General features: G+C 37.0%; 1 protein-coding gene across 3 annotated transcripts in view; it reads right to left on the bottom strand.

The window, feature by feature from the left end:
* ADAMTSL3 (ADAMTS like 3) overlaps window positions 1-15869 on the bottom strand; it is a 200689-nt gene that overhangs the window by 133044 nt on the left and 51776 nt on the right. The gene's annotated exons all lie outside the window — the stretch shown is intronic.

Here is a 15869-nt window from a genome sequence, read left to right as displayed (position 1 = left end):
ATGGAACAGCAACTGGGAGCTGTACAGTAACCCCATCATCTTCACTATCAAGTCTGCATGTGATCACCAAAACTGACCAAGTCTCCATTCTCCAAAGATGTCTGCCTAAAGGGAACCCTAAATATACAAATACTGCAAAGATTGGCACTATTATATTTTTGATCTGGCTTGTCTCCTTGCATTTCCTTGTTTCAGGTCTTGCTAGGCTCCTAAAGAAATACTCACAGAGGCTGATGTCATTTCAGCTACAAGGATGTTCTGTCCTTTCATTCTGGTTCAACCTTAATTTCTGCAGCGTAATATATAAGCAGAGTACAAGCACGATTTGGCAAATCTCAGTCACACAGACTTTTGGACTTGGAACATTAGGGTTTACAATATTAAGTTCAGAAAGAAAACCCAAAGAGCAATGTAACAATAAATAGAGATGGTGCATATTTTCATGTTATATGTGAAACAATTTGCTTTTACCATAAAAGGGGTTTTGCATATAGCTCATAAGGAACTTGCATAAAGCCATATTCTCAAATATGCTATAGCCAATTGCAAATTCCCTGCAATCAGAGATGAGTCAAAGGAAAAACACTATCCAGAACCATGTGCCAACAGACAACCGATTATACATCGGTCCCACAGGCTGTTTTGCAGCCAATTTACAAGCCAGCAGCATAGGAGCCAGCCAAAGCAGCAAAACAGTGCCAAGTCAGTACTATAATTGTTTGTGCCATTAAGTGTAAAGAATGCCATTGCTTCCCAATCTTATAGGCAAAAATACAGCATGGGAATAATGGCAATTACTTGACAACATATGACTTCACAGAAACCTGTAGTCTTATTACTGCACCACTCACATATCACAAAAGATATTTTAGAGTAGTTTTTAGTCTTTTTTTTTTTTTTTTTCTTCTTCTTTTTTCCTTCAAGAAGTATGTTATTACATCAGGGACAAAGTTTTAAAAGAAAGTTTGTTTTTCAGTGATGGTTCCTTTGTTTTCTTCTCTGAAGCCACATAATGTCATATATAAAAATAAAGTAAGTGTGAAACATGAGCACATTTCATCTGTGAATTTGGAGAGGGCATTCAGCCCCACATAGTGCCAGGTATCCTAACTGAGATACTCCAATAAGCCAGGACAGAACACCAGAAATGTGCCCTTTCTTCATGCAGTTTTGAATTGAGAATTTTCCACACTATGCAAGGAATCACCTGACACAAGAAGCTCCTTTTCTTTCTTTCTATTCTGTTGTTGCACACACATATTATGGGTTCACTGGTCTATTATATCTATTGGGAATTGGCAGCCAGAATGGGAATCTGTTATAGATATCTGTTAGAGTAAGGGTGTGCCTATTAGTGTATGTGCTTTGTGAAGTGAACCAAAAGCGTTACTACATTTTTATACGTCTGAGTCTAAGACACAGACTAACTATAAACTCTTCTCCAAAGGGAAAGATATAATGAGAAAATTTTAATGTTACAAACTGAAGTCAATTATGTTACCCCACCCTCCAGTATAAGCAAAGAAAAACAAGAGAAAGGGTCCTAAGGCATCTCGGCAAATTCAAATTTCAAATGGAATATTTATATATTTACACATCTTCTAGCTTAGCACTTGATATATCATAGCATGCAGTTTTGATTTTTTTTAGCACCTGTCTATTCTGACAAATCACTATCTCCTTCCCTTGCAGTTCTTTCAGGGAATTATAATTTTTACTCACTTTGAACCAGTGAATCTAGAATAAAAGTTTAAGCCCTAATACTGTAAGTCATCACATGCACAAAAAAGTATTTTTTTTCTGAAATTAGGCACAATGCATGATTGTTTTGTTGCCTTTTTTTTTTTTCTTGTTCTATTGGTTCTTTGACAATGCTACACATGTTTTAAAGAATACATCTTGATTCATTTCTCGATAACATAATTTATAGGTGCACTAGCACCACGGTTCTCCAAACTCTGTAGTGAATAGAACTCTTTAGAAGAGAAACTGGAATAGAAACAAGGCTTTGTCTTTTCTCACACTGTACAGCAACAAAACCTGTCCACCCAGAAAATATAGGTCTGTATCCTTCAATATTTAATATGAATCTCAGTGGATTCCAAGGGATTGTTTGCTCTATTAAGAGCAGCAAGAGCTGGCCTATGGTCTAAGAACCACAGCATTTGCTACTAGGCATACTGCTGTAGCTGTGTCCCTGTCCTAAAGGAAGAGGTGTCATATACAGTACATTTCCACCCTGCTTGTGTTAATCTTTATTTCAACACCTACTTAAATAGAAATGTAGATAAAGGCATTCCATTTGCAAGGAGCAAGAACTCAGCCTCCTCTTAGACCTAGAGTGGGCAACTGGATATAATCAGAACTATTCAGAAAGTCCCCAGTTGGCACTTAATGATCCAAACTCTTTGGTAACATTGTGCTATACAGAAAGAATTATGATTCAAATACATATTTGCAGAACTATGTTGCTATCTCTGAAAAAAAAGGAAAAAATTCTATGAACACTAATATTTATTGTTAAATAAATATAAATATCAATGTTTGTTAGTGCATCATCTTAGCTAAAGACATTTTATAATCAATCCTAGGCAAATTTTCCAAGGGTTATCACCATGACCCTCAGCATTAAGTTCTTCCTGTTTATGGAGTCAGAAAAATAGCGACTATCTGAGATGTGTTACTTATGTGTGGGTTTGACGTCTTAACAGGATCATGCTTGTTACAAACTCCATAGTACATGTGCATATAATACATATCTGAACAAACTGACAGCATCAAAAGAAAACTATTCAAGCTAGTAAACATATAGATCATGGATAAGTCACCCTTTAGAAAAGGAGGAAAAGTAGTTGAGAACCTTCTACCGAAGCCTCCAGGCCTTTCATACACAACAAAGTACAGCTCACAGCAGTGTTGCAGTTGATTTCAACTGCTGGAGTTAGAGCACTGATTCATATTGCTACTTCAGAGCAGAATCAAAGGCCAGGAAAACCTGTCAGCCTGTGCAACCCCTCATGCAAAATATACTGCAGTGGGTAACCACTTAGATGGACTCTGAATTAATTGGTGCTTCCATTCAGTCATCACAATCAATCCTGCTAAACAGAAGCCAATCTTGAATGTTTTTTAATTACAGTAGGTCTACCCATGAAAATCACTACAACGTCACCGTCAAGTAAAAATGGGGCACAACCATAACTCCCAAATCCAGAAATGTAAAACAGCCATAAAAGCTCCAGAGTGCAAACTCCCTTAACTGTGCTGAGCGTAATGAATATTTTCCCAACTGTGCATTTAAACTTGCCACATTGGGTTTTATTAATCTTCCATACACATACTTTGCTTGTTCTTGATGTATTGAAGCCAGTGGTTCAGATCCCTTTGCTTCAAAGGAGAAAATTATTTTCTTCTGAATTCTGAAAGCATTGCATCATATTGCTTATCTAAATTCTTTCATAAATTCAAACATTAGCCCTGGCACAATCACAACATTTATGTTTAAGGCTTTTTTCACAGTCATAGCTTGTTCATCTTGTTATTTCTGTAGTGTTGTCTCAGTGTAAACTCAATTAACTCCCTCACAGTTCTCTATGAACAAAAGCTAACTATCAAGGGTTTCAATGATAAGAGAACCGTTTTATAAATCAAACCAGATCCTATTAGTGGGCATTTTTGAGCAAATATATTAACAGCTACTGCTTTGAAGTCAATTAATTCTCATTTTAAAATGAAGCCAAATTATCTCCAAATAATACCTTTTTTTAAAATATTGGAGGTATTGAAAAAAAAAAAAAAAAAAAAAAAAAAGACTTAAAAATGAAATCCTGAGCAATTATAGGCATTTATCTTGTAACGCTGCATTAAAAATAAACCCAAAGGTTTACCCAATAATCCCATCTACACAAAGACATGGCTGCTATGAAAACGTAGTAGCATGCATTAACCAATATATGTCAAAGCTCTCACTCTAACAATACAGTCCAAATAAAATCTTAAAATAATGCAAGAAAAACAAATGCACAGAAACTACACTCACTCCAGAGTATTTTTGCTTTGGGAGGCATACCTCTCTAGAACTCTTCACAGAGAAGGGCTTAAGTGTTCTGTAATAATCGAAGAGGTCAATAAACTCTGTGAAGCACCACCCAACCCAGCCTCTCACAGCACTTTAAAAAACACTAATTATACAGAGTAGATGCAACAAATCCTTCCCTATCCTGAAGACTACTAACAAGGTCAAAGCTTGCAAAGTAGACTTTACAGTTGTCTGGGTTTCACTGTGGAAAGCTTAGCACTTTTCACATTACATAGGATCCAACCCTGAAATTTCTTCTGCATCAATGCATGAGATGTGTCATGAAAAACTTTTGGCATATAAGGCAACATGACATGTGAAAAACTGTCTTGGCCCGTATGGTTTGCACAGGCCACGAACAGTAGTCCTTGCTCAGAGACAAACCAAAATCAGCAGCAGAATACATTGCTTTGGCCCTTCCCCTGCTCAGGGATCCCAGTGCCAAATACAAACTGAAGGATCTGCCAGAGCAGCTGCGTCTGGAGTCTCTGAAGAAAGGCCACAGCCCCACTGAAGCTGAAAACGAGCTCCAGCTGCAGGGGAGCACAAGGAACAGCCAGTTGCAGTCTGCCATTCAACACCTGAGACTGGCCCATCTGTGGGAAATCTTGGACAAAAGTCAGAAGTCTGAGAACATACTGAAATTCAATGGCCACTTCTGTGCTTAGCCACACAAATATGTTGCTTCCTGAAAGGAGCAGAATGAATACATTGACAGTGAACATACACACACACACAACACCATCGTAAATATATAGTATACATAAATGTATTAGGTTTTGATAATATATGTATAAAAATCTTGGCTTTTTTACGTTATGAGGGAAAGTGTGCAGGTAAGATGGATATTGCACTTGTGCTTTCTCCTCGCAGTTTTCTGGCAATGATGGAACAAGCTACACACACCTGTACAAGGCCAACTTTGCCAGTGAGCTTTGCATTGGCTCCAACAACAAATTTCCATGTTAAAAGAAATGAGAGAAACAATGAAAAATATTGTGATTTAAAGCCTGTATGGTGCCATATTCATAGCAAACTTCAGGGAAACACATGCATTTCATCCATTATCCTACCACATCTAAGATAGTACCCTTTCACAAATACTTTACACAAGTCTTTGAACCAAATCAGATTTCCCATGGACTTGTGTAACAAGACTGAAATCCCACATTGTTCCTCCAGTAGCTGATACAGGCTTAACTCATGCTGCAGTCTTTTCCACATGTAAGTGTATTTGTAGCATTTCTCCATTCCATTTAAATGCCTATTTGTACAAACCATATAGTATCTAATTATTTTGAGGTCTGTCACATCTAGAATGAAATCAGCAAAAAAATTACTAGGTGAGGACTGAGATGAAAGCACACAAGCCTTCTTCTCTAAGTCTTACTAAGAGACCAGACTAAAAAAGGAGCTAAACATTAGCAGCTGGGCTTTGAAAGTTGGAGTCACTCAATCCCAGGCAGAAAAGGGGCACTCAGATCATTGCCCTGTACACTTGGAGCCACCTTTTGTGACAGAGTCCTGGGCATTATCTGCAAACACACGCAAGATGTCTCAGACACACTCCTTACTCAGGCCACAGATAAAAACTCACAAAAGCTGGCCAGGTCTTAAGCCATCCATTTTATGACTGGCAAAATCTTATCTTGGCTCTGTCTTAATGGTGATTTCTACTCAAATCTGAGCAAACACAGAATATCCTCAGATGACCTTATCTACAAAGTGAAGATTTCTAAGGCTGTGCAGAGGAGCTCTGCTACTTGTGTCAAGTGGATCCCTTTTTCATCTGGAAGGGTGAATGCTGCACATGCAGCATTCACATGCCAGTGAGTTTGAGTAAGTTAACAAACGATAATTAATATTTTCAGCACATAAAAGAAAAAAAAATATTAACAACTAAGAACATATTGAAGCCTTAAGAGTGGTAGAAGTTGTTTATTTTGATATGCCTCTTTTCTTGGCAGAAATGTGGAATACCAAAACCACTCCCCATAACTAGCCAGAGTTAATCTGAGGGCAGATGACTGGCAGTAATTCTAAGATAAACAGAAGGCTTTTTCTTCCATGCTTCTATTGTCTTTTTTCTTATTTATGATTTTAGGCCAAAATATTGTTTGGTAAAGCAGATGTAATGCAGAAAGGCTTTTGTCATGGGACAAAATAATTGTTCATGCTCTAGGGAATTTACATCATTGAAAGCATTTGAGCAGTTTTAATCACTCTCCACAAAACGTCAGGTACAGCTGACAAACAGTTAAGCTGTAATGCCTCCCAGCTATTAGATCTCACCTCCCACTTGAAGCCCGGTGCTTAACTGTGCATTAGAGGCAAGAACAGGTCTGGATATTCTCTGGATAAAAGCAAAATCATAGGCACAAGGGAATCATGCAACTCAAACGTTCAAGACATGAGGGCAGATGATTCAAAGTACCCAACTTAGAACAGATATGGACCTTTCACACTACCAAAGAGTAAAACGTGCAAAATAGTCTAATTGCATTGGAAATCAACAACGCCTCACTCTTCATCAGCATGACTGCAGTTTCAGAGTGAGAACTGAGTTTAAATGGATCTACACTCCATCTCCTGCTTTTCTGGAATCCTAAGAGCCCAATCCTGTAATCACTACTCAAAGTCAGAGTGCAACAGCAATGTGAGCTATAAAATATCACATCTTTATGTAAAGAGAGAAAACTGTTTTTCATGAGACTCACTGAAGTCAGTGGAAGAATTCCCACAGGGGAATCCCACTGCTTTTGCTTTTGGACCAGATCTTAAGCAGAAAATGTAAGGCCAGACAAAAGAACTGAAATGGAGAAGAGGAAGGAGCAGGTAGGTATGTCATAATATCACACTTAATGACAAGCAGGACTATATTAGAATACAATCCGTATGTTCTCAAGTAGCATCTGCTTATGTCTTGCATGTGTCCCCCTTTAAGGAGTAAAATTGTATCTGCATGAAGAGCAATCATCTTTAAACATGGTGGCCTTGAATTTACCAATCAGGAGGTTCAGAAGTTGAGTTCTATTAATATTCACAGTTCCATACAGGCAGTAAGAGAAAGCAATTGATACCCTCACTTGCACACAAAAATGAATGGTTTCAAACAATATTCATTTAAGAAAATATATCCTCAGGACAGTACTTATAACAGCAGGAGCCATCCTAGTGTAAGCATATAAACCTATAAAGTTACAGTGGTATTGCCAAACCAACTTGAATATTATCTGGATGCACATGCTTTGGTGCTTATTGGCAAAAAACAGCTGGAAATTTTCTTCATCTCTGCATATCAACTGTGAAATGCTCGGTTAATGGAAAGAATTTTATTTTAAACAAAGAAGTTAATAACTATAAAGGTTGCTAAGAAAAAATATTGTAACAAGTTAAAAACTGAACAAGCAACGTATGAATATTTCAGCAAGTAACACAGGCCAGAAATGCCCACTGAATCAACTGTTATTTTCATACACTATTAAATACATCTTAAAGCAAATAACATACATATACTAGTGTAACACTAAAGAGATACTGATTCTATCTACCAATGTGTTAGATATCTCAAATGCATGAGCCAGGTGAGCATGGTTTATATTTTGCCCAAAACTGGTACTCCACAAAATGCAGTTCTGGACTGAGGCTCCAAGCAGACGTTTGCAGCAGTATCACAGCCTTTTCCACATACAACTGTATCACAATGAAACATGTTTGTTTTTTTTCTTTCTCCCAACACTCTTGTTGGGAGGTTACTTCAGACTCACACTCATGATGGCTAGAAACCCTCCCTCTCATTTTCAGAGGGAGAGTAACTAAGGCCAATGCACTCGCTGGTGCACTCAGTGCCTGTAAATACTACAGCTTCTCCTTTCTAGGCTCTTTCCTAATGAAGTGACAGGCAGCAATCATGTCACCAACACCTTTCGTTAGCCAGTACAAACCCAACCTGCTATAACATACGTTCTCTATTCCCTAATCATGCTGATAAGCTTTCTCGACATCTCGTTTTCTGAATGGGTTTCTGGTTTTCTATATCAGGCTTAGCAGTACCAGCAAGGTAGAACCAAGCTTTACATTGCTTCATTTCCAGTTTTTAGGTTCATAAAAAAAAATTTGCTGTTGTTCCCTACATGTGTGACAATGCACTTTGTTCTGATACTCCCAACTTCAAGGTCATCCAGTTACTACTGTATTGTTTCTTACTCATCTGAGTTGACAGTTCCTTCTAACTTTATCTTATCTTGTAATGTAATGAGCCCAATCTCAGTCTTTGTTTCAGTCATTAACGAAAACACTAAGCAGCTCTAGTCCCAGGGAAACTCTGTGCATACCCTTCTCTAGGCCAGTATTCCCCTTTCAGCACAGGCAGTCATCATCTTCGTCTCCCATTCCCTGCTCATTTCCCAGCTCACCCACAAGACTACATCTCCTCTAAGTTAATTTCTAGTATGGCATTATATCAAATGGATTTACTGAGTCCAGATAATAAGATCTTCTGTATTCCCCTTACTTTAGGAAAAACATGATCAAAGCTATAAAATGAGTCAGATTATGTCTGATCTCTTTCAGATAAATCCATTTTCTTCAGTTTCTCATTTACCTTCATTTTATTAATTACTCTTTCCTCAAAAAGCATTCCAAAGCTTTATACACTTAATATCACACAGACACGCTCAGAGTTTCCTGGCTTTCTCTTCTATATATTCCATTACTACATTAGCTATTCCCAAGCCACTTGGTACCACCCATGTTTTGATAGATTTGTTACAAATTCCTGCTATCAGAGCCATGATTTCACGTGCAGTTCTTTAAAAGCTCTATAAAGAATTCTTGTCAGATCTCCCCAGTTTAGTTGCATTGAAGCTCTGAGTTTTGCCACCTCCATGAATTATTAAAATCAATAATAATCAAACCCTGAAGAATACATACCATATCCTGGTAAAATTCTATTTACAGAGTAGCTCATGTAACTGGTAGCAATATTGTTTCATTTAAAAAAATAAGTAGCTATTCCTTAATAAGCAAGATAGAATTTTCACTTCAGAATAAGTGTCTACTTATCTGTGTGCAATAAATACAAAGCGGCATACATAAACTCTGTCATCATAGCAACAAACTATATCTAGAAACATATTAATATTGCATTATGTAACTCATTTACCAAAGAAGCTACACGGGGAGCTGTATATGGAAGAGTAAATTCTCCTGGTCCTGGTACTAATATTTCATACCCAAACTATAATTTGTCATAAAATCTTATACATAATGGTCTTTAATAGATAAGGTGTTGACAATAAGCACAGCTTTCTTTCTAGAAAGTCTACAGCTGTTATAACATGATTATTAAATTCCAACCAAGAACCAAGCACATCCCTCATTTTCAGCCTGAAAGTACTCCTCCAACTGAATCTATGCTGTTTATGTAAACCAACATCTACTCCATATGGTTTAACTTAATTCACATAGACTCCTACTGAACAGATAGCAAGGACACAACAAGTTTGGTCTGCATTACAAGCACAGGATCAGACCTCAAACACAAAAGCTTATGAAAACAACTAATAGTCTTACAATTTTCAGAACTCCCCCCTCCTGCTTCCAGTCCCAGTATTTCTTGCCTTTTTTTTCCATCCAATTCTCCCAGTTTTAGTGTAACACAAAACAATGTGAAACAGGGAAATGGAATACTGTAAAAATCAAACCAGACAATGTCGCTAGCATGATGTTAGTGCTTAATGTAATTTTTAGCTTAGGTGGCTGCTCTGTTGTTCTAAATATATATTATTTATAGTCTGGAAAAGGTGAACATTATCCTACTAGAAGAACAGCTATCAGAGATTGGGAAGACTCAGGCTACCTGAGTGCTCACTCACCTGTGAAAGCACGCAGCACAGTCTGTCTGGAAAGAACAGCAGAAGAGTCAGGGAAGAGCTGAAATTTAATCAGTGGTAGCAACTGCAAACGTAAAGTGGTACTCAAGATATTCACTTCTTCCACAGCAATGCTTTTAAAGCAGCTACAGAAAGAAGTGAAATACACCACCACCTATGATCCTAGCCTTACCTTTATTACCATTCCTCCTAACTGCACACAAAATCAAAGCCTAAAAAACTTGTTAGTTCATGGACACAAGCATTAATCCTTTATAGCCAGCTACTAATTGCCAGTAAATATATGATCAGTTTACAGCCAGAAAACTATGATGAAAGTAATATGTATTGATATAGTTTGCGTCATTCCCAGCAGATAAGATAGAACTGGAAGAAAAAATAGACTTGAGACAGTAACTGCACTAAGAAAGTAAACAAGTGCTAACAAGCAGCTCATCCACCAGAACCTATTTTCTTTAAACAATTTTAAAGAGGTATAGACAGGGGACAAGAAGATTAATTAGGGGGTTGGCTACATTAGAATTTTTTTTCCAAGTTCTATATAATACTAAGAGAAATGCTTATCACTGTAAAAAAGGTATATAATTATGCACTTTTTAAAAAGTATATAAATGTGTATCATTTAAATAGCAGAGAGAAAGCCAGAACAAAGGAACAGGGAAGAACAAGGGTTTGTGTGCATCCTTTAGATCCTTTAGGATTTTTATTATATTTATATACATATATTTGCAATAGATTTAGATAGTTGTGATTGGTTACTTTACCAATTACATTTACATTAAATTCCAGAGAAGAATATTAGTGGCTCTGATTTAAGGCCTTGATTTTCAAACAAGAATTTTGAGTCAACTGGAATTATTCTATAACCAATCTATATACAAAGCAGTGAAACATAAGCACATTGGCTAACAATCCATCCAGACTATGGACCTCTTCAGAACACTACTAGATAGAAAGCCCTGTAATTCTACTTCCTACAAAGTGGAATCACACCAAAATGAAAAAAGCTGAAGTAATAGCTTCACATTTAGTGACAGGAAGTGCTAAGTTTTTAAAGCACATTTCTTAGTACATTCCACTTTTTTTTCTTTTTTTCTTTTTTTTTTTTTTTTTTAACTGTTATTTTGCATACCAGAATAAAACAGTAGTTATCAACAGAGATTTTGCTGTCCAGCCTCAAATTTACTACACATACAGGGCAACTTTAAGCACAAGAAGTGGCAAGAAAGACAGAAAATTTACAAGGTACTCGTTTTTTTTTTTTTTCTCTGTTTTCCTACATAAAACTAAATATTTTAATCTTGTTAGTATTAACATGAAATGAATAGCCTACACTGTTCTTGTTTTGTATGACCTTGTCATGCTTCAACTGCACTGTTTTCACATGTACCTGCACCAACACACACACACACAAAAATTGATTATAAAGTTTTGTTGAAATCCCCACGAGCTAAATAGCATTACTGACACTACCCTGCAGACAAATCAGCTTTCTCCTTGTCAGCTGCAGTCATTCAGATCTGGCCTTCCTACCTCCAAATTTAAACCACAACCAAAGTGCAGCTGCAAAAGTCATCTCTCCTCCCACTGTAGGTCCTTCTCCTAGACCCTGTTGGCTCCCTGCCAAATCATATTCAAGTAACTTGTCTTCACCTACAAGATCTTGCTTAGTAATAAATAATATAGAAATAACCACAATGTGCTGAGGAATTATCAAGTGAGTCCTTTTTAAAAAACTGGAGGAACCAGACCTTACGTTACACCTCTCTCTATCAATTACAGCCCTGTCACATTTCACACACTACGTCCTCCTCCATTTCACACTCCCTTGCCACAGACCTGTAACTTACATATTTAGTGTCGTGGACTCCCTCTTGCTCCAGCATCCTATATGGAAGATGCAGATGGGGGAAGGAGAAGACAGAAGCACTGCAAAACAAAGGGATCATACCCAGGAAAGCAGAGCCCCCCACTCAAGGGTCCTTCAGCAAACTCCCAGCTGCAGCCTTGCACTCCAGTCTGGCCCCAGTCCTGTAAGCCAGTTTGTCCATTGCAGGACTGGACACAGAGGCTACGATACAAGGTGTGCAATGCTCATCCTATACTGGGACACAAAAACAGTGCAGATGTAGAGGGACCTGCAAGCAAACTATCTGACTAGTGCAGTTACAGGACTGGAAACACACAGAAATCACTTTCTAGGTTTTCTGTTTTGTTTTTGTTTTGACCTAACATTACTCTGTTCAGAGCTGTTGTAAACAGGTAGCTCTCCTCTGAGTCCTGACTGAAACTTTTCTGGGCTTGTCTAGCCACACATTTAATTACAGTTTGGAGATTAGACAGTCAGAAGATTAACTAAACCTTAAATAGAAAAAGAGGCCTTCTGATACATAAATCTTGCAAGTATGGTTCCATATAGCAGAAGTCCAGATTCCTGAATGGTTTATGATTCTGTAAAATCTTCACTGTGCAAGACTGCATATACTTAAAATTTGCAAAGGTAGCAGCTTAAGTTATTTCTAGGCAGCTCATAAAAATTTGTCTTTAGCACTTTTTTCCTAAAAAGAAAAAAAAAAATAAAAGAAAGAAAACCAGACATACTCTAAGCTTAGTGAAAAGATAAGATTCTGGATATAATACCAATATGACTTCACCCTTTATTTTGTAAAGGTTCAAAACAACACTAGATGAAAGTTTATACCTAAGCATAGGGAACCTGCCAAAATGAAAGTGAAAACCCAGCAAATTATATTTCAGACACCTTGACATATTATGCACCACGCATGCTGTCAGCTTCACTGTCCTTTCCTTTGCTGTAGGCCGAATACTCGAATACCAATCTTATTAAACTACAACTCTGAATTTATCCACTATATATAACATTCCAGATGTCGTACCAGCTGGGAACAGGCCCTTAGGCCATCTTTGGTTGATCTCTTAGTCGCTTTCCAGCTTTTGCCAGGCATTCATCCAAAAATATGAAGGAAAGTGCTAAAAACAGATGTCAGAGTTAATGGTTTTTTTCTTCTTGGTAGGAAATACAGAAAACTTGCACCCTACACCTATTCTATGAAATATGAATGTTGTCAACAAACCGTAAGTTAATTTTAAATTAAATCATAATGTAGCAAAGTTAATTCATACACTATTTTTCTGACAACAGGCCAGCCCCCATCAGTCTGTTCTTTGAAAATATTACGCGGTCATTTGGATTTTTTCATTAAGTTGGAAAATCTTCTGATGTCGTCAATCTGCAAAAATGGTTTCAAGTCCCTCGTTTAAGAAAAAAGTCATGCTTAAGATGTAAACTAGACTGATTGCAATTCATGGTAAGCTTTATGACAATGTCAGAGCACTGGGAGTTATTAAAACTGCACACATTTGAGCTATGAAGGAGGAAGACCTGTTGGCCCCATCTTATTACACAAACTATTTCAGCTTCCACTCACTGCAATATGAATGGGGAGATGTTCAGATCTTCCCAAGAGGTGCTCTTTTTGGGGTCTTACAGGAGTTTAAGCATGGAATGTCAAAGAACTGGGCTGGAAACAAGGCCGTGATCTTGCCAACACTTCTGCACATGTGCATCCTCACTTATGTGGGTATTTCTTGGACATAGATGGGAGTCCTCACATGAATTGAGTTATGCATGTGCATAAGTGTCTGGACCCTAAATTGTAAGGTCCATGGAAGAGAAGTCATCTGTCCTTTCTACTCTAGATGCTGTTCCAAGTTCTGTCCACAGCAAAATATTAACAGACATACGATGAAACAACTCTCAGAAAGACTTCATGATGCTGCTAACAAAGCCTCCCTGCAGCATGCAGGATCTTGGTCTCACCTGGCAAAATAGAGAAGATCATTTCAATTACAATTATACATCTGGGTAGGATGATCGTTCCTTTTGACACTCTGAAGACACACATTTTTCAAGAAGGAATTATTCGGAAATAGTCTTCACTAAAAGCAAGTCATTAGCTGCACAGAAAAAGGAGGGCTACTCATAAGAAATATTTTCACCCTCCCTTCCTTTGCTTCCCATTCATTAGAGTGCAATGCTGAAAATATGAGAAAGGCAGACTGCCCTATAGCCCATATTGAAGGAGCAGAAGAGCAAAAACATACTGGCAAGTTCATTGTATAAAAATATCTTTTTTTAAAGAATTTTTTTTAAGTGGAATAAGATAAGGGAAAGCTTAAAATTTAGCCCTAGTACTTAAATAAGCTCCTTGGGATATAATTCTGATTCATACATTAGAATGCCATATTACCCTAATGCCAGTGGTTACCACTGAAGTCGGCACTCAAAGGTGGTAAAATTTAACTGTTTATATTTTGATATTTGAAGATATACGTCATCTATTAGTAACAAACAACAACTACAAAAAAAAATAATAATAAATCAAGCCAATGCACTTTACTATTTTTATGTAAAATTAATGCATTGTAAGTTGTATTTTAAGTCAGTTTTATAAAGCTTTATAACAAAGAGGTATTTTGCCATGTTATATGATGCATTACAAGGAACTGTCTGAAAGAACTCAGCTTGTTTCTTCTGAATTATACCGTATAATAACAACATTTAGACAAAGAAAGATTGCTGTCCTGTATACCATATAGATAAGCAAATGTGATTTTTTATATATATATATATTTTTTTCTATTAGCAAAGATGGGTTATGTGTGCAGTAACAAACTGCAGTGTCAGTATTTTGTGATGTGAGTACAATATAAAGAAGCAAGACATCCAAAATTTTCAAAATAGAATTCATGTCTGCATTCATGGGATATGAAAGCTAGATTCCACAGATTTAAGTGACAGGAATTCTAACCTAATTGTCCGAGAATATTACAAAAAATCAGAATGCTTCCATTTTTCAGAGGTCCAACTACTGGTCCTCTAGACCAAGCAGAAAAGGGCATAACTCCCCTTTGCAATAGAGATGACTGTTTATAAAACAGCATAACGATTTAGTGTTCAGTCATTAAAGGAGAAGAGCTACTGTCATTCCTGGCCATACTGCAGCCAGATCACTTAATTACATCACAAACTTTTATTGAAAGAGATAGCAAAAGAGACAGATGCTGAAAGCTAGGAAATAGCAGAGACGTCCCCCTTATTTTTTCACTATATCAATAGCACATTATTAATGTATGTTGTGAAGACTGGTACAGTTTGTTTCACATTAGGAGCATTAAAATACTTCAGATCTTACAGTATCACAACCTGTAACACTTTCTAAGCTCTGAAAATAATAAATACAGCTGTCAGCAATGATCCTCTCAAGAAGCTATATTTACCACTTTGCTGTTACTGCCAAAATTGGTAATTAACGTACGTAATTTTCTTCTTTGTGAGCAAATAGCTTTTTTGAAGTTAGTAGGAATAAATCAGGTTTACTGGCAATGCTGACAGTTATTTTGAAATAGCACGAAGTGAAATAGCTGTCTGAAGTGGTAAAGAGATTGTACTTTAGCTGTCCCAAGGCTGGCTCATTATGCAAGTGCTAATGATATCAAGTACCATTTTAAGTATTTCTAGAAACAAAGCCAAGATATGCATATTTGTAAAAGAAGGCTTTTTACCACACCTTCCACATTAGTGGCATGCAAATCAGTGTAGATTTATTTAGTTTCAAGTGTTCATCTCCACTAAGGTCATTGTGACATCCAATCTGTGCTATAAATCTGTTTTCCATGCTGGACAGGCCTGAGAGCATAACTGTAAAGGATAAGATGGATGTTATCCACACACTCTGCAATGTAAGTACATCATACAGACAATGTAAATTCCACTTAAATTACCCATCTCCTTGCAAAACAATAGGATGACATCAGAAGAACCTTACATAAAGGATTCATTTAATCGAGCATTTTTCTCATTATTTCAAAGCCAA

Source organism: Aythya fuligula, chromosome 11, assembly GCF_009819795.1.
Source record: "Aythya fuligula isolate bAytFul2 chromosome 11, bAytFul2.pri, whole genome shotgun sequence".
Taxonomy (NCBI): domain Eukaryota; kingdom Metazoa; phylum Chordata; class Aves; order Anseriformes; family Anatidae; genus Aythya; species Aythya fuligula.
Note: the sequence above shows the minus strand (reverse complement) of the source record. Positions and strands in the feature narration are given on the sequence as shown.